The sequence below is a fragment of the Castor canadensis genome, chromosome 1 (genome assembly GCF_047511655.1).
Source record: "Castor canadensis chromosome 1, mCasCan1.hap1v2, whole genome shotgun sequence".
Lineage (NCBI taxonomy): Eukaryota > Metazoa > Chordata > Mammalia > Rodentia > Castoridae > Castor > Castor canadensis.
In genome coordinates, this window is record NC_133386.1 from 29,077,863 (window position 1) to 29,103,120 (window position 25,258).

The 25,258-nt window shown below is 36.6% G+C and overlaps 1 long non-coding RNA gene across 1 annotated transcript in view; it reads left to right on the plus strand.

The window, feature by feature from the left end:
• The window catches only part of LOC141420686 (uncharacterized), a 49,960-nt gene that overhangs the window by 23,947 nt on the left and 755 nt on the right, over positions 1–25,258 (plus strand). The window lies entirely within an intron of this gene.

Genomic DNA, 25,258 nt, shown 5'->3' on the forward strand with positions numbered 1-25,258 from the left:
AATGGGGTAATAATAGTTCTTGTCACACAAGATTATTTGGAGCAAAGTGTTTAGAACGTGGTTGTAGCCCAGGTAGGTGCTGCATAAGAGCTTGCTAAACAAATTGGTAACAACTGTCCTGAGAAGTGAATGAAGTACCTCGAGAACTGAGAGGCAGATGCATGTACTGGGGGTCTAGAAGAGGCTCATGGCAGAGGGACAGCTGAGTGACAGCTCCAAGCGTTGGCTAAACTCTCCGTTCACTGTTCTTCGTTCATCTGAACAAGTATTAGAAAAGTAATACTTTGTCCAAATTTCTCTGGGCATGTCTATCATAGTTTAATGTAATGTACAACTAGCTCTTTAAACATGTTTCTGAAGGTTCTGAGGAAAAGAATTATTCCTTACATAAGGTTAGTGATTTGTCCTTCAAGTAATTAAACCACTATTTGCTTGACTTTTGATAAGTTCCTTAACCTTCTAAATCTCAGTTTATCTATTTGAAGTAGAAAAGGTCTAGACTCTGTAAGTACTATGGCCTTCAAAAAACCCTAAGTTATTATGATTAACAGTATTGCTATGAGTGTTAGTTTTCTACTTCATTCGCATAGTTTATAAAGACTTGAACACAAATCATGTAATGTAGGACTTAGGCCTGAGTTTTATTGATGGGTTTTTCTCTGAAGTTTTATATTGTATAGTCTTGAGAGAAGTGTTCCAAACCCATAAGATCACCAAAACCTCTATTTGGCCATTAAAGTTTACAATGTCTGCTTTCATATTTACAAATTCCATCCTTATCTACCCACCCATCCTTCTGTCTGTCTAACTTCCAGCATTTCACCCAGCTATGAAGAAACATCAGTGTTCTTCCTAAAATACAGAAATCTAGAAAGAGAATAGAGATCTTGTGACCTAATTTCAATTGGACCCACTACCTAATTTCACTCTTTATTTTCTTTATTGCTTAAAGAAAAGCAAATTAAATCTTTGTTTCTGTAGGCAAGAATGATTGACATATCTTGGAGTGTCATTATGGCCTTAGTCAAGATGCGGGACACATGTATATGTGTTACAGATAAAAGAATCCATTGGACCTACTTTAAGCAGAAAGGGACTTAAATCAAGGAAGGACAAGTTCTATAGACTGAGTTTTAGAGAACACCACTGAACTACTTAGGCCTACTTAGATGGCTGCTGCCTTTAAGATCATGAGAAATCTAGGAAATCCTGAATCAGAAACCATGGCTGGTGGCTCCAGAACGCTCCAAGTGTATTATCAAAACTGATGCTATTCTGTCCCCACTCCCTGTCTTTTAACACCTACAAAGCTGGAGACCACACAATGGAACCTGTGTTATTTTTCCAGGGCTTCATAGTAAAGTACCACAAAATGGGAAGCTTAAACAATAGAAATGTATTGTCTCATAGTTCAGGAGGCTAAAAGTCCTAGAACTAAATACTAGCAGAGTTAGTTCCTTCTGAGGACTGTGAAGAAGAGCTCATCCCATGCCTCCCTTCCAAACTTCTGGTGGTTTCTGACAGTCTGTGGTTTTCCTTGGCTTGTATACGCATCATCTCAATCTCTTCTTTATGCTTATATGGTATATGTTTGTCTATCTGTCTGTCTTTGTGCCTAAATTCCTGTTTTTTAAAAGAACATTAATCATATTCTCATTCTATGAAGCCAGTATTACACTCATCCTCAAACCAGACAAGGACAAAACAAAAAAAGAGAATTATGACCAATCTTATAATTTAGATGCAAAAATCCTCAGTAAAATATTGTCAAACTAAATTTAGAAACATATCAAGAAGATCATACACCATGATCAAGTTGGCTTCATCCCAGGGATGCAGGGATGTTTCAACATATGCAAATCATTAAATGTAATACATCATATTAACAGAAGCAAAGACAAAAACCACATGATCATCCCAATAGATGCAGAAAAAAAGTCTTCAACAAAATTCAACATTCTTTCATGATAAAAGCTCTGATAAAAATAGGAATAGAATGAATGTACCTCAACATAATAAAGGCTATATATAACAAACCTATAGCCAACATCATAATGGGGAAAAACTAAAACCATTTCCTCTAAAGTCAGGAAGGAGAAAAGGGTGTCCACTCTCTTCACTCCATTCAACATAGTCTTGGAATTCCTAGCCAGAGCAATAAGACAGGAAAAAGAAATAGAAGGAATACAAACATGAAAGGAAGAAGTCAGCAATGATGAAGGTATCACAATACTTGATTTCAAAATATACTACAGAGCCATAGCAATAGAAACAGTGTGATGCTGGCACAAAAACAGAAATGAAGACCAGTGGAACAGGATAGAAGACCCAGACATGAATTCATGCATCTATGCCCACCTGATTTTTGACAAAGGTGCCCAAAACATATGATGGAGAAAACTGCATGCAGAAAACTGAAACTAGATCCATGTCTTTCACCCTGTACAAGTTGCAACTCAAAGTGGATTAAGGGCCTTAATATAAGACCTGAAACTTTGAAACTAGTGCAGGAAAGAGCAGGGAATACACTAGAAGCAATAGGCATAAGCAATGACTTCTTCAATAGAACTCAAACAGCTCAGCAATTAAGAGAAAGCATTGATAAATGAGACTACATGAAGTTAAAAAGCTTCTGCACAGCAAAATAAATGGTCACCAGATTGAAGAAGTAGCCCACAGAATGGGAGAAAAATCTCTGCCAGCTAGACATCTGACAAGGGATTAATAACCAGAATATATAGGGAGCTCAAAAACTAAACTCTCAAAAAAATCAATGACCTAATGAAGAAATGAGCAAGTGAACTGAACGGAGCCTTTCAAAGGAAAAAGTCCAAATTGATAAACTCACATGAAAAAAATGCTCACCATCCCTGCCCATAAAGGAAATGCAAACCAAAACCACATTAAGATTCCATCTTACTCCTGTTAAAATGGCTATCATCACAAACAACACCACCACCAAATGTTGGCAAGGATATGGAGGAAAAGGAACCCTTATACACTGTTGGTTGGAATGTAAATTAGTACAGCCACTATGGAAACAAAATGGAGACTCCTCAAAAAACTAAAAATATAATTACCATATGACCCAGCAACTAGAGATATACCTGAAGGATTGTAAGTCAGGTTACAATAAAGTCACCTGCACACTCATGTTTATTGCAGCACTATTCACAATAGCTAAGCTATAGAAATAGCTAAGATGTCCCACTACTGACTAATGGATTAAGAAAATGTGGTATTCATATATAATGGAATTTTATTCGGCTATAAAGAGGAATGAAATTTTGTCATTCACAGGTAAATGGATGGAACTGGAGAACATCATGTTAAGTAAAGTTAGCCAGATTCAGAAAGTCAAAGGCTGCATGTCTTCTCTCATATGTAGACTATAGGCCCAATACAAATAACAAGAAGTATTATGAAAAAGAAAAGGAGATGATCATGCTAAGGAGAGATCACATATGAGAAGGTGAATATGACTGATGTACTTCCTATGTAAGAATGAATATAGAATTTTTTAAACCTGTTGAAATCACCATAAGAAGGTGACTAAGGTAGAAAAGAGAAAAATAGGAGGGATGAACTAGTTTGGGTTATAGTACAAATATGCATGGAAATATCACAATGAAATGCCCGGTATAGCTATCTTAAACATGCCAAAATGTCATTTTTTAAATAAAAACAGAGAACAAGAAGGCAAAACAGGTCTTGTCTGGGGGAGTTGTTACCAGTGAGAGAGGGGGAGGATATAAGGAAAGAGTGTAGGAGGGTGAATATGGTAGAAATATTATGTATATGTGTATGTAAATGGAAAAAATGAGACCTGTTGAAACTATTCCAGAAATGAGGGTAGGAGGAATAAAGGAGAATGATGGAGGGGGTGAATTCAGCTATGATGTATTGTAAGAACTTTTGTAAATGTCACAGTACAATAACAAACCTCAGTTTAACATGACTATCTGCAAAGACTCTATTCCCAAATAAGACCATATTCATCAGTACTGAAGTCCAGGACTTCAACATTTTAGGAAGGGGTAGGGGACAATTCAACCATGACAGGACATTTGCAACAATTACTGCAGAAAAAAACACAACGAAACCAAATGCCACTACTGTAAAGATGCTGCTAGACATAGCAGAGGTGACAGAATGGCCTTGGAATTATGCTGTTTCTGCCTTTCTAATCTCAGGTGCTTATGTCTGCTGGTGGAAGGTAGGCCTGGAAAGAAAATAGTGCTGTGAGGAAATCTGTGAAATGGCACAAAGTTTTCAGCCTTTTAAAAATCTGCTATGAGGGGGATTGGAATGGAGATGGATGAGCTAAAATGGAGTTGGGTTGCCAAGTTGTATTTTCTTCTATTTAGGTCGGTAGAGATTGTAACAGGTATTGTAAAGACTAATGAGACAGTGAGTTATGGAGTTAAACCAATGGATCATTAGTTGGTCCTAGGACATGATTTATTCAATTCCCTTTTCAACGCTATAAGAAATTTATTTGTGTACTAGGAATTCTAAGTACCTAAAAAAGCGACTGATTTATTTCCTTCTTACCAGAAATACTATATTAGGCCTAATATCTTTGAAACCTGTCAGATCCTAGAGGAAATGAGGCATGTAACTACAAAGGGAAGAATAAGGAATAAAACTCTTAGGTACCTAGGGTGAATAATTGTGTTACCTACCTGCTCTTCTAAGTTAGAAATATTAGAAACATCTTTAAGCTCCCCTTTCACTCACTTCTCCCAATATTTTTGTTACTTAAAGTGGAAAATTGTCTTGAAGTGAATCTCAAGTTCAGCCACCCCACTTCATTCCCATGGCCAGTGTCAGAATTTAGTTCTCTACCACTTCCAGACAGATGCTTTTAATAACCTGGCATTTTCACTTCTAGTCTTTCCTGCTCTGAGACTTCTTTCATGCTGTGGCTAGAGTTATCCTTCCTAAAAACCAAATCTGGCTATACCTAACCTACTTCCCAAGTTGCTGTGTCCTAATATATAAGGAAATATTTGTTTTTTATTTCATGATTTTCTCATAATTATCTTTAAGCTCCTGGTACATTTTCACTGTTTAATAGCTTCCCCTGCATATCTTAGAAGTAATTCAATCCCTGAAGAGCCATGCTCCAAACTGAATTATCATCTACTAATTTGCTCTGGCCTCACAAAGCAAATAAAACCCAAACTTACTTGTCTTCTGATTTCTTACAGCCTCTTTAATTCCACCACTTTCTACCACAAGGAGGCCTAGTGGTAGAAAGTTTTATAATAAAACTTGATAGCATTCCAAGTCAAAATCTAAATTTTTAGCAACCAAGACAACTTGGTTCTCCTTCCTCAAGGTCATTTTGAGACTTCCTCAAAGTCTCAAAGTGCTACCTGGAGATGAAATACTCTCATTCCCAAGATGGGTTTACTCTTCCAATGAAACAAACGGAAACTAAATGATAAAAATGCAAAGAACGTTCCTATTAAATCAGGCTGTGTAGGGTCAGATAAGTGGTTCTGTCTTATTATTTCAGTGCTCTATGAACTTGGTGGCTTCCATTGCTTACTAAAGTAAGTCACCAGGAGGAAATTATAATTTTAAACTTATATACTCCAATTCCATAACATCAAAATATATGACCAAAATTGATGGAACTCAAATACAGACAAGAAAAATTTATGAACAGTGTGGAATACTTTTATATTGGTTGTTGATCAATTACACAAAGAATCTTTAAATATATATGATATTTGAATAATAGCATTTATAAATTTGATCTAATGAGCATGTATAGGACACTATACCCAACAACTAGACAATGGAAATTCCTTTCAAGTACACATGAAATACTTATACAAATTTATGATATTGTAATCCAATAAGCAAGCCTCAATAAATTTTCAGAGGGGTGCATTCTACCAACCATGAAATTAATTTGAATATATACTGCAGGCATCTGAAGAGAAATAAAAAGCTAGACTTAGAAAAATCAAGGTTATACTGGTTGCTGTAGAAGGATGCAAACTGGATACCTGGCCCAAATAGAATAGTTCCTCATCATTTCAGAGACTAGACAGTTACCCAGACCTGAAAGTTGGACCAGCCAGATAAGCCATACCCTTAAAAGGAGCCTGTGGATGAAAGACCAGTGGAAAAGATCACTGCTTAGTGGAGGGAACTTCTTAGTTTCTAAAACATAAAGATGTTCTGTGAAAATCTGATAAATAAGAAAGAGAGTTGTCAAGAGTTTTCAAATATAATTAGTTTATGTTTTTTACATCCTTCAACCTGTCTGGTGCTCTGAATTGCAAGTCAACCTGCATGTCTATGTTTTGGAGTATATGTGTATGGGAGATCCAGTGAAGAATGAGAGAATGACACTCTGATAGAGAGAAGGGGGAGTCTTTTGACTAAATTTTTTGAGGTGACTTGATATATATTTAAGGTATATGATGTGATAATTCAATCATGCAGAAAAAAGAATCAGCAAATTCAAAGATTATTTGAAATTAGCTAGTTACAGAAATAAAAGGAAAAAGAACAAAAAGGAGTGAAAAAGTATGAAAATATGCAGGATCTATGGATCAACAAGCGAAAAATATGTGTAATATGGGAATCCCAGAAAGAGAAAATAAAGAGGAAAGGGAGAAAGGCACATTTAAAGAAATAATGACCAAAGTTTATCACATCTTGGGAGGGATACAGATATTCAACATCTCCTCTATTTCTGTAAATGCAGGAATTACTGAAATTGGCTTTTGGGTCAAAAGGTGGACCCAAAGATGACTTGAGGTTTATCTGAGCCTGGAAACTTGACCCTGGATAAACAAAGTAGATTTAAAAATAATGTTTATTGCCTAGTGCAGTGGTACACACCTGTAAGCCCTGCACTTAGGATGCTGAAGCAGGAGGATCATGAGTTCAAGGTCATTCTGGGCTATATAGCAAGTACAAGACCAGTATGGGATACATAGTGAGATCCTGTCTCAAAAAAGAAAAAATTATGTTCATTATTTCTTCCATTATTTTAAATTAAAAACATTACTGTGGTAGAGCACTTGGGTAACAAGCATAAGACTCTGAGTTCAAACCCCAGTACCAATAAATAAACAAATACATGAATAAATGAATAAATAAACCCTCTTTCAAAGACAGAAATGAAATAGGGAAGAAGTAGTTCTGTTGTTTCTTATCTGCTAGTTTTGTGTTATCTGCCTAATCAGTAGGTCTTTTCTTCTCTGTTCTTAAAACAGCCTTTGTCTATACTTTGGAATTTGTATGAGTGCTCCTGTCGTTAGCACTTCACTTAAGTCTATGCCATGTTTCTCTTCAGCCCTTTCTGTTTTATTTATTTGCAACATTTTCTTCCATGTGATGTACTCGCTACACTAAACTCCTCAGAAAGCTGTATGAGCCATGGACACCTTTTCTTTGCTAACAAATCTTGTGACATTGGCCAACTTGCTTGATTTTTCAGAGATTCGGTTTCCTCATCTGGAAAATGTTGATGAGAAAGTGTGACTTATAAAGTAGCTGTGATGTCACATGGAATGATAACTGCAGATGGTTTTGGCAAGCACTACAAAAAAATGTAAGGTCTTGGGGCTGGTGGAATGGCTCAAGTGGTAGAACACCTGCCAAGCAAGCATGAGGCCCAAAGTTCAAGCCCTAATGCTACCAAAAAAAAAAAAAAAAAAAAAAAGAAGTGTAAGGTCTTCAAGTCTAGGTAATCAAGTAGAACCTTATAGAAGCATATGTTCATGGATTATTAATAATAGAAATGTCCTCAGACTTCTTCAGGACAATCACTCTCAGTTTACAGATGAGTAACTGGATCTGGAGGGGTGAAGGAACTTTTCAGAACTCTCAGTTAAAGGATGCATCATAGAGAATGTGGAACACTATGGATAGTGACTTGTCATTGAGCTGTTACTGTGCAGCTCTGATGACCTGATTCCTAGTCCTGGCTCTGCACTAAGGTTTAACTTCCTCAGTGTTGAGTTTGAAGTGACCTACATTATCCACCACTCCTCACTGCAGATGGAGCCATTCACCATGTCCCCTCCTGTCTTTCTCAACATTGCACCAAATGGCCATGTCCTACTTTCCTAAGGGTCTGGCTTGATTTAGGCTCTTCTTTCATATTCAGTTAAGGCCCATCTGTTGTTCTGTAGTCAGAGTGTTTTATTTATTTATTTATTTATTTATTTATTTATGAGCCTCTCATTCTTCAGCTGTCTGCCATTTGCTGTTAAGCAAATTCAAAAGACATAAGTGAAATTAATAAATAAAGCTGTGGGCAAAGCTGAAATAATTTTGTTTTGAAGAACTCCTATACTTAAGTCAAATTAACAAATACCTGTTTAATGCCTACTAGACATGAGGTGTGCCAGACAAAAGGGAGTCATAGGATGTGTAACAGAACCTACTATCAGGGAATAATATTCTAAAGTATATTTTATATATCTATTGGATAAATAATGTTGCTTTTCCTGCAACTACAAATAGTAGCTGTCTCATTTGAGTGTCTATAGGTGGTGGAATTGAGAGCACATTTCATCTTATTTGGTATTGCAAATAAGTACTATCATTACCATTTTATAGATGAGGAGACTAAAACACAAGAGTTTAAGCTGCTTGCCCCAAGTGCACACAGGCAAAACGACATAATCAGAACTTGAACTTCAAGTTCTGACTTCGTTTGTGCTTTTTATGAAAATAAGATGCACTTCCTGCTATAAATTACATTCTGACTACATCCAGTATTATGAAGTCTGAGATGACATGCTTGTTTTTCCTAAAATTTGATTCATCCAAATAATTAGAGATAGAAGCAAGGAACACTTAATTTTAGAAAACCAGCTGATAGCCAGATGAAATTCTGCCAATAACAAAATCTAGCCTGGAAGTTTCCTGTCTCCACTGTAGGCCTTTCCATCTTTAAAATATGCAGATCAAACACTTGCTTTAGATTTGCCATTTAAGGTGTTAAAGTGTGGTAGAATGATTAACTAAAGCAGAATCTTCATATCTTATAGACAACTGGTTACTACATCTTTTTCTTGGCAGACAACACATGCACTTAATTTTATATAGAATGTTCTGAATTAGCCAGAATTTCTTAACTACATTCTGTTTATTCTGTACTGTTGTAGCCACCAGTTCTTTTCAGAGCCAAAGCTTCTTCTTGAGGCATTTTCCAAAAATATTCAGATGGAAATGCCATTGTGATTTGTTGAATGGGAACTGAGAGCAACAGTGTAAACATATTAATCCCAAATCTTAAACTTGAGGTTGTGTTGTAAATTAAGATCTGCATCCTAAAGATGGAGAAAAGACTGGAAAACACTGTTGAGCATTGACTGTGTCCCTGAGGATCAATAGTGAAATAAATAAATGAATAAATAAATAAAAGAAATGTTACCATGTGTGGGTGACCTGGGACTGGTCTGAAAGATTTGTTTATTTTCTTATAGATTGTAGCATACCACAGATCTTCTTTTACAGACACAAGAGTTAGTAGATTTTTCTTCTACAAAGAGCCAACATCTGCTTGCTGTGTATAAAGGCAAAATTCTTTACAGTGCTGCTACATGTAAACTGGGGACTCCTCCAATGTCATTGTCAATTCCAATATGCATTTCCATTAGCTCATGTACTGCGGTCCAGGCAAGACAAAGCCAAGGTTTTACATTGACTAAGTTAGATTTGGCAACTGAGAATAAACAAAATTGGGCATTCATTTGTTTTATTCTTTTTGTAGTTATTCCACAGACAACTATGAGAACTTGACCTTTGGGTCTATTTACCTACTGAAAAATAATTTTCATAGGCACTTGAGTATTACCTATTTATCTTTTTTTTTTTTTTGGTATACTGAGGATTTAAGAGTAAGCTCCCTTACTTATCCAAATGAAAGGTTTGAAATAAGCAGCAACTATGATTAAGGAAATGAGTGAAAGAACAGACATTGTACTGCTACAAGATATTTCTAGAGTGAACTGACTTTACCTCTTGATTCTGCATCATCAAATCCAAACTGGGATGTAGTTTAATATTAAGCAGGTGGAATAAATTGCCTTTTTTCAGGCACTGAAGAGCTTTAGTTAATAAGGATTTGGTTTGGATCGAGAGAGTAAGAGGTATTATCAATAATTATTCTTGACACTCTTAAACAGTTTTTTAAATTCTTAAAACGTACCTAATCCCAAATTCCAAAGAATGGAAAGAATTCTGGGGAGACAATAAATCAGAAGGGATTATGTCCTTTCTTTAAATTACAACATAGAGTGTATAGCAAATCTCTTTAGGCTCTTTTTGATCTTTTTGCTAGAAAGATTGTGCAAGGAAGATGTGTTTAATTTTTCCTACTTGTGTATGGTATGTTGAAGAAGGGGTAAGCCTTGGAAGTTTACACTATTGTATAACTGTGGAAAGTAAGGAGAAATGATGGGAGAACTTACAAATTCTTGTTCTACACAACTTTTCCTATTGGAGGAGTTCCACACCAACGTATATATTTCATGAGAAGAAGAGATACTGGTTTCTTGGTTGCAGTCTTTTGTAATTTTAACCTGTACTGTAAACAGTACACATCTACTATATGTAGGCCTGGTCTGTGGAGTCACCAAAATGAACAAGCCATGGATGTTGTCTTTAAGTTCCTTCTGTATAATGGAAGAAACAGATGTATAAGTACTGGATAACTGTTTTTAAATTTCTGAGTAGAAGTAAGACAAATGACATTCTTGGGGCAAACCGAAGAAGAAAATATTAGCTGTGGTCAGGGTGGTTAGATGAGCTTTCAGGAAACTGTACTGTTTTGAGAAGATTTGGGAGAAAGCATTTCCTGGAGATCTCTGACCAGGGAATTGTGACAAAAGGGCCTGACTGGAACCTAATGAGAATACTGATGGGGTAGAGACCAGATGTAGTAAGAGAGGAAGTTGGAATTGTATTTGGGGACATATTTTGGGAAAGCTGATGCTCTTCTCTTATTACTAATGATTTTAAGAACAAAACCTTAATTGCCTTTTTCTGAATGCACTTAATCTTTACAAGAAACACACGATTAGCAGTATGGTCGGAGGATATTCCTTTTAACGAGTTCCACTAAAGCACCCAAGTATTGCAAAGTCTAGGCCACTTAGAAATGGGTGATCATTATGAACTAGCAATTAGAATTGGAAGCAACAATAGAAATCACCTGATTTAACCTTGTATTAGTTTCATGTTGCTGCTGTATCATTACCATAAACTTAATGCCTTAAAATAACCCAAATATACTTTCTTACAGTTCTGTAGGTCATAAGTCCAAGTATAAGATGACTTCCACTGGGCTGAAGTCAAGTTGTTCACAGGGTTGGTTCCTTCTGGAGGATCTGGCAGAAGAATTCGTTTCCTTATATATTTTTAGCTTCCTTGTGGAGGCCTGTATTGGCTAGTGGCTACTTCCCTATCTTCAAGTCATAACCCTGCAATCCCTGCTTCCTTCATCACGCCACCTTCTCCAATGACTGACTCCTTATGGGTCCCTTTTGTAAGGACAGTTGTGACTACATTGGATCCCCTCAACTAGTCCATGATAGTCTCCCCTTTTCAAATTTCTTAGCCTACCAAGTCTCTTTTGCCATATAAGGTAACACCCATAGGTTTGGGGGATTAGAAAATAGGCATATTGTGGGGAAGCATTATTTAGCCTGCCATAAATGTCCACATTTTACAGAGAAGAGAGTTCATGCCCAGCTTAGTTCTAGGACCATACAAAAATGACATAGCTGGGCCTATATGCTCACTGCTCCTGACTCCCAGTTTTCTTCCTACTCTACCATGCCAGTCTTTTGTGCTGAAGGGACTAGTACTCTTTGAAAAACAGATTCGCTCTTGGGGAACCTCAGAAGGATTCCAGCCAATTGAGGACAGGATGTACCAAGAGTACCCAAGGGCTGCTTAGAGCAGAGAAAGCTCTTTATCTTTAATATCACTGGGCAAGGACCATCACGAAAGAGGAGTAAATACTCTTTGTAGGACTGGAAAGGGCCGAGGAGCTCTTTGTTCTTTGAATAGAGAAGAGATAGGAGAAAAGAGAAGAAAACAGAAGTGTTAAAGTGATAACAGACAAGGTAGAATGTAGAGAAGGAGATATTGTAGATGAAGTGAAGTTAAAGGAAAAAGAGAAGAAAATCATGGATCTCCATTCCATAATGCTGCAACAGTTGCATATGTGAGTGGGCATATATGTATTTTTGAAATGAAGCCATTTCTAAATCCTTTCTTTTCATTAATGCCTTCTATACATTGTTTCTTCATATATTTGAGTTTGTTTTTTCAAATTTTATGGCCTTTATTGATTCACCCTCATCTCTATTAGATTCCCTAGAGAAGCAGTAATTCCCATTTCTTCTATACCAAAAGAGCAAACCTAGGTGATTTTAAACATTTTTAATTACTTTAAAGATAGTGTACAAACTGCATGATACTAATATTATTAGCATTTTTCTTTGAAAAAGTTCTGAAAAAATTTCAATGTAATTTTGTACTTTAACTGAATAAAGAGCTTGAGACTAATATAAAGAGCACGTTGTTTTTGAAACTAATAAGGAAAGTGAAGATAACCAAGAAATAGCAAAGGCATATTGACTCAAAATTGGAAAAGCAATGCAAAAGATGAAATGGAAAAATCTGAGAGGAAAGGGAAAGTTTTAAAATTGTTAACACAAATGCACTAAGGAAAAGAGAATATAAAATGTTCCTCCATTATTATGTAAGGAAGCATTGCTGATTGATGATACTCAAATAGAAACAAAAATGTTCCATCTTTACCCAAAAAGTGATCTATAAAAAGACTTAGACCATGTTAATTAGAAAGGAGGAGAATCAAGTTGAAAGAATAGGGCCATTATCAATATATTTGCTAAGAAATACTGAGCATTTTCTAAGTCTTCTAATTTCCTGGTTTCTCCATAGATGACACGTTTTATGCTTAGTATTTTTCCAATACCTGTTAACAGATTTTAATCTAGGTACTTGGTAAATTTGTGATATTAATTAAGCTGGTTGAAAATATTTATTGTGCCCATGTCAGCAAATGTAGGTAACTGATTTAGAATATTTACTTCTGCTCATCAGCAGACTATGAATCTAGTATAACAGATGTGAATCTAGTATAAGGCAACTTTGATTTTGAATATTTTACTTGATGCAAATTCCCAGAAACTCTATTCAAATGATATGCATTCCTATCCATGGAAATATAACCCGTTCTTCAAGGTCCAACTTAGTGGTCACCTCCTCACAAGAACTTCTCTCTTGAGCTAGGCCATTTCTGCCTATTTTGAATTTCTACATTTTAGATGTAGAAGTACAAATTGTACTCATAATTGTATTTTTGGCTTTAACTAAAATACTTTCTATTAAGTTTACTATACTATAATTCTACATAACCAAGACTTTAACTAAAATACTTTCTATTAAGTCTACTATACTATAATTCTACATAACCAAGACTATCTATGCATCTTTGTATGTCTAGTGTACTAGTTAGCCACAAGTGAGCAATATAGGTAAAGACAAATAGAGGCAGATATAGAAAAGAATGAATACATTGATGTATTTACTGTTCTACAATGGACCTTATTTGTTCATGGGACCCTATTTTCTCTACCTATTGAGTCAGCTCCACCAAGCTGGTGAGAGCTATAAATCCTTCATTTTTAAAAAGACTTCCCAAGTTACACACACATGCAGCTTGCCAGTTACCTGGCACCAGAAGAGCAGCATTTGGAAATCACTCACCAACGTGTTGGTCAGATATGAAGTTCATCCTATTGTGTGTGCCTACAAGGAATGTAACCCTAAGTATGGGCAATTAGCAGAGAGTGGGTAAACTGATTTGGAGGGGAAAAAATATATGATTTTGAAAGTAAGAAGCGTAATAATGTATCCACTGGAGGTGAAATAGATTGACAATTCAAGTAAAGCTAGTTTTGTGAGAAAAGTCTTGGTCACTATCCAGCAAGCCCAGCCCCATTCCTAGCCAAATGGAGAGTTACATGAAGACCACTAATGAGGCACTAGAGTATTATCTTTCCTGTTCTCTGTGAACTGTCAGGTAATTATGAATCATTCTCACTCTTTTTCATTGAAATCTTTTATATATCTACTTAGACATTTTTACAGTAACTCCAAAGACTGTCTTTGAAATTTTAAAGTATCAAATTTTGACTCCATTTTTCATGCCAGCAATAGTACCTAGAGGGATTTTTCCTTAAAAATGAACATTTGAATCTTTCTCGACAACTTAATAAAATGGTAGTAAAGAAAAAAACTACAGTCTCGAAGACAAAGAAAACAGGAATAAAAATCAGGAGATGAAAGACATCAGCATCTTGTGAGATGGAAAGAGAATGGAGAAGTGATAACTAGCTTGACACAGAGGAGGAAGGTACAACTTGTAGGGCCATGAAAATAAATTACTATGAAAAGTGAGCATATTCCCATCACAAAGGCCCTAAGAGATCTTGCACTGAGGGCCTCAGATTCTGTAGTGGGTGAGAACTGAAAACAAAGGATTGGTTATAAGCCATGCTACAGAGTGACTTGATCCTCTTTAGGATCCACATATGGCCTATGATTGACCTACATCCCACCATGGGCAGAAGTGAGGCTTAGGTGCCAAGAAGATGGGTTGGTGTACTGGGTTGATCATGAAGGAATTGTGGGTTTGCATAGTAAAGGGTAGGAATTTCCACCTTCCTACTCTCTGTTTTTATTTTCCAGATATTTGCTTCTCTGACAGAATAGAGATTTATCTTTGAAGAATATGAGTGCCACCAGGGAAAAGATTTCTGTATTCTGATGTTTAGGAATTTTACATGAAGTATCTGACTCTATCTTGATTTTTTTTGCAAGTATCATTAATTGATAATCTCTATGCTTGTACACAGAGCTCCTTACTATTTTATTCTGAAATATTGAGGACCAACAATCATTACACACTTCAAGAAAGCATCCAACATGAAAGAGAAAGCTCAAATAAACAGGAAAAAAAAACCCTCAGTAACTCAGATCATTTAGGGAATGGCTTCATTTTTCCACTTCTTTCCATTTACTGTATCCCTCTAACTGCTAATTCTGCCACAGTTCTAACAAATGGATGCTCTCTCTCTTTATTGGTGATTTTTATTATTGTACACTGCAGGAAATCTTTATAAGTATAATGAATGTGGAAAGTTTTTTTTTTTTTTCGGTGGTATTGGGGTTTGAACTCAGGGCCTCAAACTTGCTAGGCAGATGCTCTACCACTTTAGCCACTCCTCCAGCTCAGTGAAAAGTTATTAAGTAGCCAATTCTATCTTTTAGTACACAAGAGAGTTCATAGTGGAGAAAGTCCCATGTATGCAGTGAACGAATGTGGGAAAATCTACCTTAGGTAATTCCTACCTTACTCAACACAAGAAAGTGCATACCACAGCGAGGTCTGTAGATAAAGTAAATGTGGAAATATGGTGGCAACTCCAGCCCCATAACCTAGAGATTTTTCCATTGAAGTAAGACCTTCTGTGCTTAGCAAATGTGGGAAAACCTGACACAGATGCTCCCTCTTTGTTCACGCTTGATAAAGATCTTTTAAGTGGAGCAGTGTCGTGACCCTGGTGCTTCATCTTTTAAGCTCAGTTAGTACCAGAGACTTTATACTGGAGAGAAAGCTTAAGAATTCAGGGAGTGTGCTATTTCCTTGTTCAACATCTCACAAAAGAATAGTCATTACAGCAGCCTCTCTGAGGGAGACAATAACCAGAGTTGAACTTTGTGTATTTGGGCATCTGCACTGGGGAGATTACAAGTGCCAGGCATGTGGGGTTCTTTTGGGAGTGTTCTAATCTTCCCAGAGCCTTTATTTGCATTATTCTACTTCTACTAGCAATCAGGGTCCCTCGGTATGTATCAGTCACCCCAAAGCACTTGGAAGGAATATTTTTGCTCTTCTTCTCCTATTCCCTGGAGGGAAATAAAAGTGATTTAAACTCAGTAAAGTGTGTGCGTGGGAGGGGAGGGTGGTCTTCAATCTCTCCCCTCTGATGTTTCTAGTGTGAACATGACCCAGCTACTAGTAAAAATATCTGACCTGGTGTCTGCTGCAAATTTCCAAAGGTTTCCCTCCTTTATCAATTATTTACATGTTTTAGCTGAATTTCTCCAGCTTCAAATCATCCAGCCTTTGAACTTCCTGTCCTACATTGAACTAACTTGTGCAATGACTTGTGCAATTATTTGTTTCTTATTGTTTAGTTTTTTGGCACAAAACTATTCACTAAGTGGAATTTATTGGGAAAAGAATTGAGCTTTGCCAGCATGAAGGGAGGGATGCATTTTTTTGCAGCCCAAAACTTTATGTGTCTTGGAGAGAACACCAGAATGGCTGAGAACAGTTCTTAGTCTAGTTTGGCCTAATTGGCAATGCTGCCTAAGTATTCTTAGGAAAAAATGTAGGGCTTTGTGAGCTCAATATTGTGACCTGAGTGTCAGGATCTCCTATGAGACCTAGGTTCACCCTGAAGAAGGGACAATTGGTGTTACAACTTCTAATGCTTCTGGGGACAGCACAACTTTAGTACTTTGTCCCTAGGGATGTTTAGCATTCCTCCAACACTATTTATTGAAATGTAGCTTTCTTCCAATCCCACCCAGAAATCATAGACTCTGAAGTCCAAAATCTAACAGGCAAGTAAGACCTCTAGTGCCTATGTGGGAAGCACAATTGATATACTTCTTGTTTTAATACATAGAATGCTGTCATCTCTTCTGGTATTTATTCAAATTTATGAAGGTTAAAAATATAAATTATATTTTTTATCTTTAAAATTTTTAAACCTTAATACTTAAAATCATTTATCTATGAACAAATTCATCTGTGTTTAATTGGAATATAATGAACCATGCAAATTTAAATTGTACAATTTGAATTTTTTGAAAAATTTTGACATTTTTACTCATGTGATACTGTTATCCCAATTAAGGGAGCAAGCATATCAGTATCCTCCAAATGCCCTCTCATAATCTCCTCTCAATCCCTTATGATTCATCATCTATATATAAACACTATTTTGTTTTATGTCACTATACATTAATTTGCATTTTCTAGAATTTCATATAAATGTCATATAGCATGGGATTATCTTCATCTGCCTTTTTTCACTAAGCATAGTGAATTTGAGTTAATCAATGCTGTTGAAAATATCTGAAGCTATTACTTTTTATTCTTGAATTATATCTCATTTGTTGTAATACTATAATTTTTTATCATCCATCAGTTTATGAATATGTGTTTTTTCTAAGCCCTTGCTACGAAAAAGAAAATTGCTTTGATTAAAAAGTAAATGAATTACATGAAAGGAAAGCTATGTCCTTTTACAGTTCTTTCCAGTCCTTCCTTTCAATTCTAGCATTTTTTTCAACTCTTTAACATTTGTTAATCTGTCTTTAGAGAGAGAGAGAGAAAGAGAGAGAGAGAGAGAGAGAGAAAGAACAGGCCTCAAACACAGAGGGTTTCCTACATTTCATTTGAAATCGTAATCACATAGCTAAGTTTTTATTATTTATTCTAAAATATAATTGCTTCTTATTTATAACAACTGATGTTGATGTGTCATTTGTTTATTCCAAATATTATTGAGTTTATTATATTATATGATATACACAGTACATGGTGACAGATATGGTACACAACAGCTAGGAAAACCTTATGGCAAGACACAGTATGATGGAGAGCCTATAGTTACATAGATCAGAGTTATAGTGATGTGAATGAGAGGAACTTCTCAGTAGTAAAGGAGTCGAGACAAAGGTCTGGAAGAGATAGCATCCGATAAGGTCACCAAGATAGGAACAGAATTTAAACAGAGTGAGTACTCTAGGTCACCCTCAACCTTTTGTTGAGAATTTGCTCTCTATACCAGGAGCTATGAGTACAAATATTAAGATAACGACAGTAAAAAATTATATTATAAAAAATATGTTGGTGGAGGATATGCATGTAAACAATTGTTACTATACAATGTGTTAACTGGTATAGTTAACACTTTGGAAGCAATTAGTTCTGCCTGGGGAATTGAGAAAACATTTATAAAGGAAACGAGCTTTAATCTGGACTTCCAATGATGAGTGGAATTTTACCAGATGGAAAGAGATGAAAAACAGATTCCAGGCAGTGAGCACAACACATGACAAGGCATGGAGACATAAGAGAGGGTAAAATATTTGGGAAGAGTGAGAACTTTCTTCGTGGTTGAGGTGGAGGTGGGATAAAGATGGAAATGGGTATTAATAGAGAAATTACCTGGAAAGACATGTAAGAAGAACTTATCTGTCAAAGTTCCATATGATTCCCTATGCTAAGGAATTTAACTTTATCCTGTAAGAAATTACTTTAAACAGAGCAGTGTAGTTCAGATCTTTGGTGACAGGAGAGAGGTGGATATATGAGATATGGGAGAGAGAAGGGAAGAAGGTGACATCATGAAGAACAAGTGTCTTACATGAGATAACTCTAGGAGTAGGGAAATTAGGAGAAATTGTGGAGAGTCTTGCAGTCCAGATTATGAAATTGGTCCTGAGTTCTATACTATATGCTATAATTTATGAAGACTGAATTCAAGGGGGTTGATGGAATGAATAAATGTGGAGAAGCTAGGGAGTTTCAATTTGCAGTCTACCATGACAGCCCAGACAAGAGACAGATGGATGCATACCACTGGTTGCCATCTACTATTGATTCTGTCCCTGTTTCCACCTTCCTCACTGAATCCTGTTTTTTTTTTCCCCACAATTCTCCCTTCCTCTTCTTCTTATCATGGTCTGCAGAAGAGGATGCCCCATCTGCTCAGAGGATGAACGCACTCTATGACAAATCTATAGAGCCAATCATTAACCAATGGTACATCATGGAAGTCCTTTAGGAGTATCCTATGAAAGGTGCTCTCCTTTTTAAAAAGGGAAACTCCAGAAGAGACATCTTTTTCTCTGCTGGAAGTTGACTGTCTCCATGAACACTTGGAATTGCTATGACATCCTCAGACACTTATTATATGAGAAAATCAACATTTCTATTGTTTATGTAAACATTAGCTGGAATCTTTTAACATAGGTGGCCTAAAGCATTTGTACTAAAGGCAGAAGTAAAATAAGTTTGAATTAGAATTGACTCAGAAGGAAATCAGTGGGGGATGAATGCATGAAACTCAGACACAGATTTTTGTTGCAATTGAATTGGCGAGATTAGTCAATTAGTTGAATATATGTGGAAAGGAAAAATTGAACTGAGGTTCTATGGCTCCTTGGGTCATTGGGAGAGAGTGGTGTAAAACACAGAAGTAAAGACTTAAAAGATGAGTAAGTTTGGGAAAGAAGTTAGTAAGCCTGATTTTAGTGCATTCATATTGAGTGTGAGTCTGTAAGTTCATGGTTAGCATGGGAAGAAATTAGGTTAAAAGCCAAACACATTGCTATAGGCCTTTGGGAATTCTTACATTATGAATGTTTGCTCTTTGCTGCATCTTAATTATTTATGTTTTCCTAAGTATAATTAATGTAATTTATATCAATAACAATAAAGGTGAACACATAATGTAATAAACAAGCAATTTCTTATTTGGGAGATTCCATTAGTGCTTTCACAATAGTAATATTGGTGAAGGGTTCTGCTGTGACTGTCATTCACAGCAATGTGTGCATGTGAGGTGTGGTAGAAACGAAGGAGCACAAACTTGCTCACGCATCTGGTCCTCCACTTGGTTATTATTTGACTCCAGTATATGCCTTAGTTACTGCAAACCTTGGTTTGATTAAATTTTAAATAGACTTCATAAAACTTGCACTGTAGAGTTTGTGCTTAGCAATGGTAATTACTGTATGCGCCCACATTTTCAAAACTGCATTCACATTTGTTCCTGAAGTTTTCAAGCTTGGAACTTACAGATTATGATTATATATCCTTACTTTTCATTCTAGTTTCCCCCCATGCAAGTCACATGCAAGAACCCTTGGTCCCCAGAAAAGAGAAACTGCACATCTGTTTGTTGAGCTCAAAGGCAAAGTGTAGGCCATGCTAATCCAGGCAGGGCTGCACCGTCAAAAGTTAGGCTCAGCCATCTTGCTTTCTCTCTTAAAATGGGCTTCCAGAGCTCTTAAAAAGGCTTCATTTCTTCAGGCTCTGCAGTTAGTTTGTGTAAAGACTTGGGCTTAGAGGTGTAGTGAGGCATGGTAGCATGAGGTACAACGAGAGATCAAGTTCAGCCTACCTGAGAAGTCACTATTGGGATACTAGAATCTTGAAAATAATATGTATTTTTAGTTTTGTTTTTTTTTAACTTGCCTTTGTTTCTTATATGCATAGTTCCCCCAGGAAGCTCAGTAAGAGAAATAAATCAGGCCAAAATAGGAATCAGACCTTTCTTATTATGATGTTGACTAATCTCACAATAAGGTTATCCAAAACCTTTATCAAGATTTATATGTTCTAATATTCACCAAATCTTTATTGAGTACCTTTATGTGCTCGGCACTAATTTAGGATGCCACAGATATTTGTTTTGTTTATGTAGAAGCTTTTATTTTGATAAAGTAAGTTAGTTATGTGCTTAGGATCCATTTAATCCATCACCATTCAGGAGTTTTCACTGTTTTTGGGCCATCAACAAAGCTAAATCTAGGTTCTAAGAAGGTCTACAAGCTGCTTATGAGCGTTGAATCTTGGTAATAATTACACTAAGACAAAGCACTTGACCCCATCCATCTGTAATGTCAGAGATTAAGAAACCTTTAATAAAAGAATTGCACCTGAGTGACTCACCTGGCCCCCACTGGGCCCTGTAGCACAGCCATCTCACCACATGCTGGTTTCCAATGATCCAGGTACAGCAAGAGCTCTGCCCTGTTTCTGCTGTCTATGGTCCCAGTGACTGACAGGACTGGATATGGTTTGACTAGGCACCAATCTTGATAGTGTCCCTGGATAATCTTGAATGCTTGAGCACTTTCCCTTTTAATTTAGTGACCATGTATCCCTCCTAAGGACATCTGAGGACTTTTTGCATAGGTAATAGCTGCCTAATAATATAGATATCAGTTTCTTTTTGACAATTCTGAACAAAAGATTTCCACTTCACTTGTGTAACTCAAAGTTTGCTTTTATGGCAATAAATTTATCAAAGACACTCTAAAATACATCAGAAATATCTGGTCATTAAATGATTTACTACTTTTTTAAGAACCACTGCCCCAGGGGAAAGAAATTTCCTCTTCCTGAGAGTGACTCAGGAGGAAATCTATATACAGAAGACATACTCATGTGTAAAGAAGGAAAAACTTCAATATTTATCTTCCAACCCACACCCCATATTTTCTGGGTGGACTTGGGTTTGACTTGCTTCCCCAGACACATACACTCAAAGTCTGAGCTTGAGATGAATAAAGACAGATGAGACTGAGACATTCATTTGGCTTATCTGAGTACATTCTCTGTCCATGCATGTTCTGCTTTCTTACAAAAAAGCATCCCTACATAAACATGATAACTTTCAGTCTATGAAAATAAATGAGTTTAATAAATGCATATTCCAGTGTAAGCCTTCATTAGCATGAAGATATTCTAAGCTGAGTGGGTTCTACTGCCATTTTTTAGATGAGCTTTCCTACTGAATTTTGATATTCTGGAACAGTGCCTGAGAAATTGCACAGGAGCAAATCTGCTGCAAGCGTTTATGGAAAATCTGTATTTATATAAAATACTAAGTTCTTACTGTAGTTTACAAAGCCCTACATGAACAAAGCAAGCCCTCATCTTGGGGGGCCTATCGTGTCTTCATTCCCCTGTCTCCTGTCTTCTTTCCAGGCACACACTGGCTTTCTGTTTTTCTTTTTTAATTCACCAAGCTGGCTCCCACCCAGGTTCTTTGCAATCACTGTTTTCCTTGCCTATAGCACTCTGATCCCAGATTTCACATGGCCTGTCACTTTTAAGTGTGTTGTCACTGTTCAGATGGCCTACCCTGGCTACCTTGCTGCCCAATAGACCTATGAAAAGAGTCACAAATGTGAGCCATGTGTGTAATCTTAATTTTTTCTAGTCACAACAATAAAAAAATAGAATAGGTGAAACTAATTTAATATTTTTGTTTAGTCTAATATATCTAAAACATTATTTCAAGAACTAATATAAAATATTAGTGAGCTAATTTACATTCTTCTTTCTCATTGGAAGTCAACCAGTCCATGTCTTAAAGTGTATCTTAGTTGGGACTAGTCACATTTTAACGGCTCAAGAGCCACATGTGTCCAGTGGCTGCCGCACTGAACGGCACAGGCCTAAAACGATCCCCCACCTTTCATTACTCTGGTTTATCATTACCATAACATTTGGTTGTGTTTGAAATTATCTTGCTTGCTTCTTTGCATGATTATCTCCCCCCACCCTCCATTCTCTATCTGCTTTCTGCTTCTGAAATGTAAAATCCAAAAGGCAAAGGGCTCCATTTTGTTCTTTATTGTATCCACATTGTCATTTTTCAATAAATACTCATTGAAAGTAATTGAATGAGAGACAGAAACCAGTGCACTGTTAAAACAATGGACTTTGCTCATGGCTTTTGCTTTTCAGCCTTTTCTCTCGTGCTATATTTACTATAGATGAGCTCATAATACTGACCACACTTGAGTGGCTTCCCTTCCCCTTCTTCACTCATGTTCTATCAAAACTACCCTGCATTGTCTGTACTCTGCAGTTTTTCCAATGTGGGACTAACTCGTAAAGAGAAATTACTCTTTAATCTACCCTTAAAACAACTCTCAAGTTAGCATTCAACTCATGCTAAGCAGGGACAGAAAAAGAAAATAAGGAGCCATCTGGACTTTCCCTTTCCCTCCTATTAGCCATTGCAAAGATAGTCAGGCTGTGTGTTGTATTTCTTATAGTCTTAGCCAAGGGAGGAAAACCAGTATCTGTGATCAGATGCAGGCCTTGGAAACTGCCAGGAGGCCTGGAGTTCTGGGAATTTCCTTCCATTTGCTCTGGAACAAACCCAGGCTTGCTGCTACCCAGGCTCTGTGTGGCAGTGGGCAATGGTTCCAAATTTGTCTGTGCTCATTGCCTCCATCTGTAAAAGGAAAATCATGATCACTACTTATTTCCAGTAGAGGGTTATGAAGAACATAACCACAGAGCACCTTATGTCCAGGCATGAAAAGCTCTGGGCATTGACATAGCACCTAAGCTTCTGTTCTAAATGTGGCATGAAAATAAAAACTTTTATTAGAGTCTTGGAGGGTGGTCAGTAGGTTACAGGCAAAGGTTGAAAAATGGGTAGGCTTCAAAAAGAAACCTTGCTGTTTATACAATTAGAGAAATTTGCAGAAAGAGAAAGTTTTCTGGAATCTTTTTTTTTGGTATTTAATTACATTTGCAAACAACTACTCCTTGGTCAAACAGAATGAAGAGAAAGTTGACCTGGTTCATCCCATCCCTTCCCTATCATCTCTTCTCTCCTTCTTCTAATTATCTCTGAAATTATACTTCATAATAAACTCAACTTTGGTTTATCTGCAGAATCTAATAGAAGAGTCATCCAACTTAACATTATTGAGTTTTAAATCCAACAATGTTATGCCTATAAGAAGCATACCTTAAACATGAGGACATTGAGTAGTTTAAAAGAAGGGAAAAAGATATACCATGCTAAAAACTAAAAAGATAGTTCATGCAGATGTACTAAAGGTGACAAATTAGAGCCTAAAACCAAATGTAATCTTAGAAATAAAGATGAATATTTTATAATGTTAAAAAAGATTATTGAGTTTTGAATTCAGAATACGTACATTCATTTTTAAACAATGCATTGTACTCCTACTATGTAAAACACTAGAGATGCAAACAGAAATAAGATCCTCGAGAGGTCACCATTTTAGAAATGACACATTCATTGAATAACATTTAATCATTCAGTTACAGTCATGATTGATGCATTGAAGGAGAAGAACCAGGTCGTATGAGATTTAATGGAGTCTTCCGAAAGAGTCTTTCAATTAAATTCTGCATCAGGGATAGGGTTCAATGGGTGAACAATGATTTTAGGCAGAGAGAGAAGCAAGTGCCAATGTGCTGAGGCAGGGAGTAACCTAGCATCATCAAGAGACTGAGAAATGGCCAGGGTGGTTCAGGCTGCACCCAGAGACCTTCCATGTGGGAGACTAATGAGGCAACAAGGCCCAGTGTCTGCCTTTCTCCCCAACAGGGCTGACTACCACTGGCCCCAGTGTTCCTCTTCATTTACCCAATGCTTAACATTCTTAGGTTGTGACTTGTCCTATGTATCATTAGCTGCAGAGGTATAAATCCTTCTACCCCTATGTGGAAGGTCTCTCAGCTGAGTCAGCTATTGCAGTAGCAGACAATGAGCACCAGGGGGCAGGAAGTATTTTCCTGCATTGGCTTTGGTAGATCACTAAATGCAGAAAAATGTACACTGATTTTGACCTAAAGTGTCAAATCAGTTGACTGAAGAATTAGCAAATGAAGCTACTACCATGGTTAGAAGCTATTGCCTTTCTAATCTTAGCCAAGCATTACAAAACCAAGCAAACAAAACTCTTAGTGAGTTTATTGGATATGATTTGATTCACTCTGAATGAAAACAGGAAACATAACTAATATATCTAAATGAAGCTGTGGCAGTCTTATGATGCTTTTTTTATAAAGTCATTTGAGGGTACTTCTCAATATCTGCTACCAAGAAACAAGAATTGATAAGCAGTATAAAAAGATAGTCAGACTGACTACTCCATATAGGAATGAGGGTTGGAGGAGACCCTAAGAGAAATGTATGTGGCTGGTTGGCCAATGACATTTGAGAGTTAATGAGTTATTAACAGGAAGACAATGCAACTTTGACTTGAATGAAGTTACATGAGTGTCACCAGGTTTATGCTAAACTTTTGGCAGCTATGTTTCCAACACATGATAAATAATGATACCTTGAGGGAAAACAGACAACTAGACAAGGCTACTCATTAATATAGATTGGTCATGGACTTGGGGAGTATTAACTTCACACTGATCACGCTTTACTGATTGCTGCAGATGGAAGTCTCATGCCAGCCACGAGTAAAATCAAATAATTAGCAGATTTCATCAATGCCAATCTGGTGATGTTTAAAAATGGAACAAATGAATGAGCAAACTATTTAGGAAAGTAAGCCTGTGCCAGTCATTCTGTCA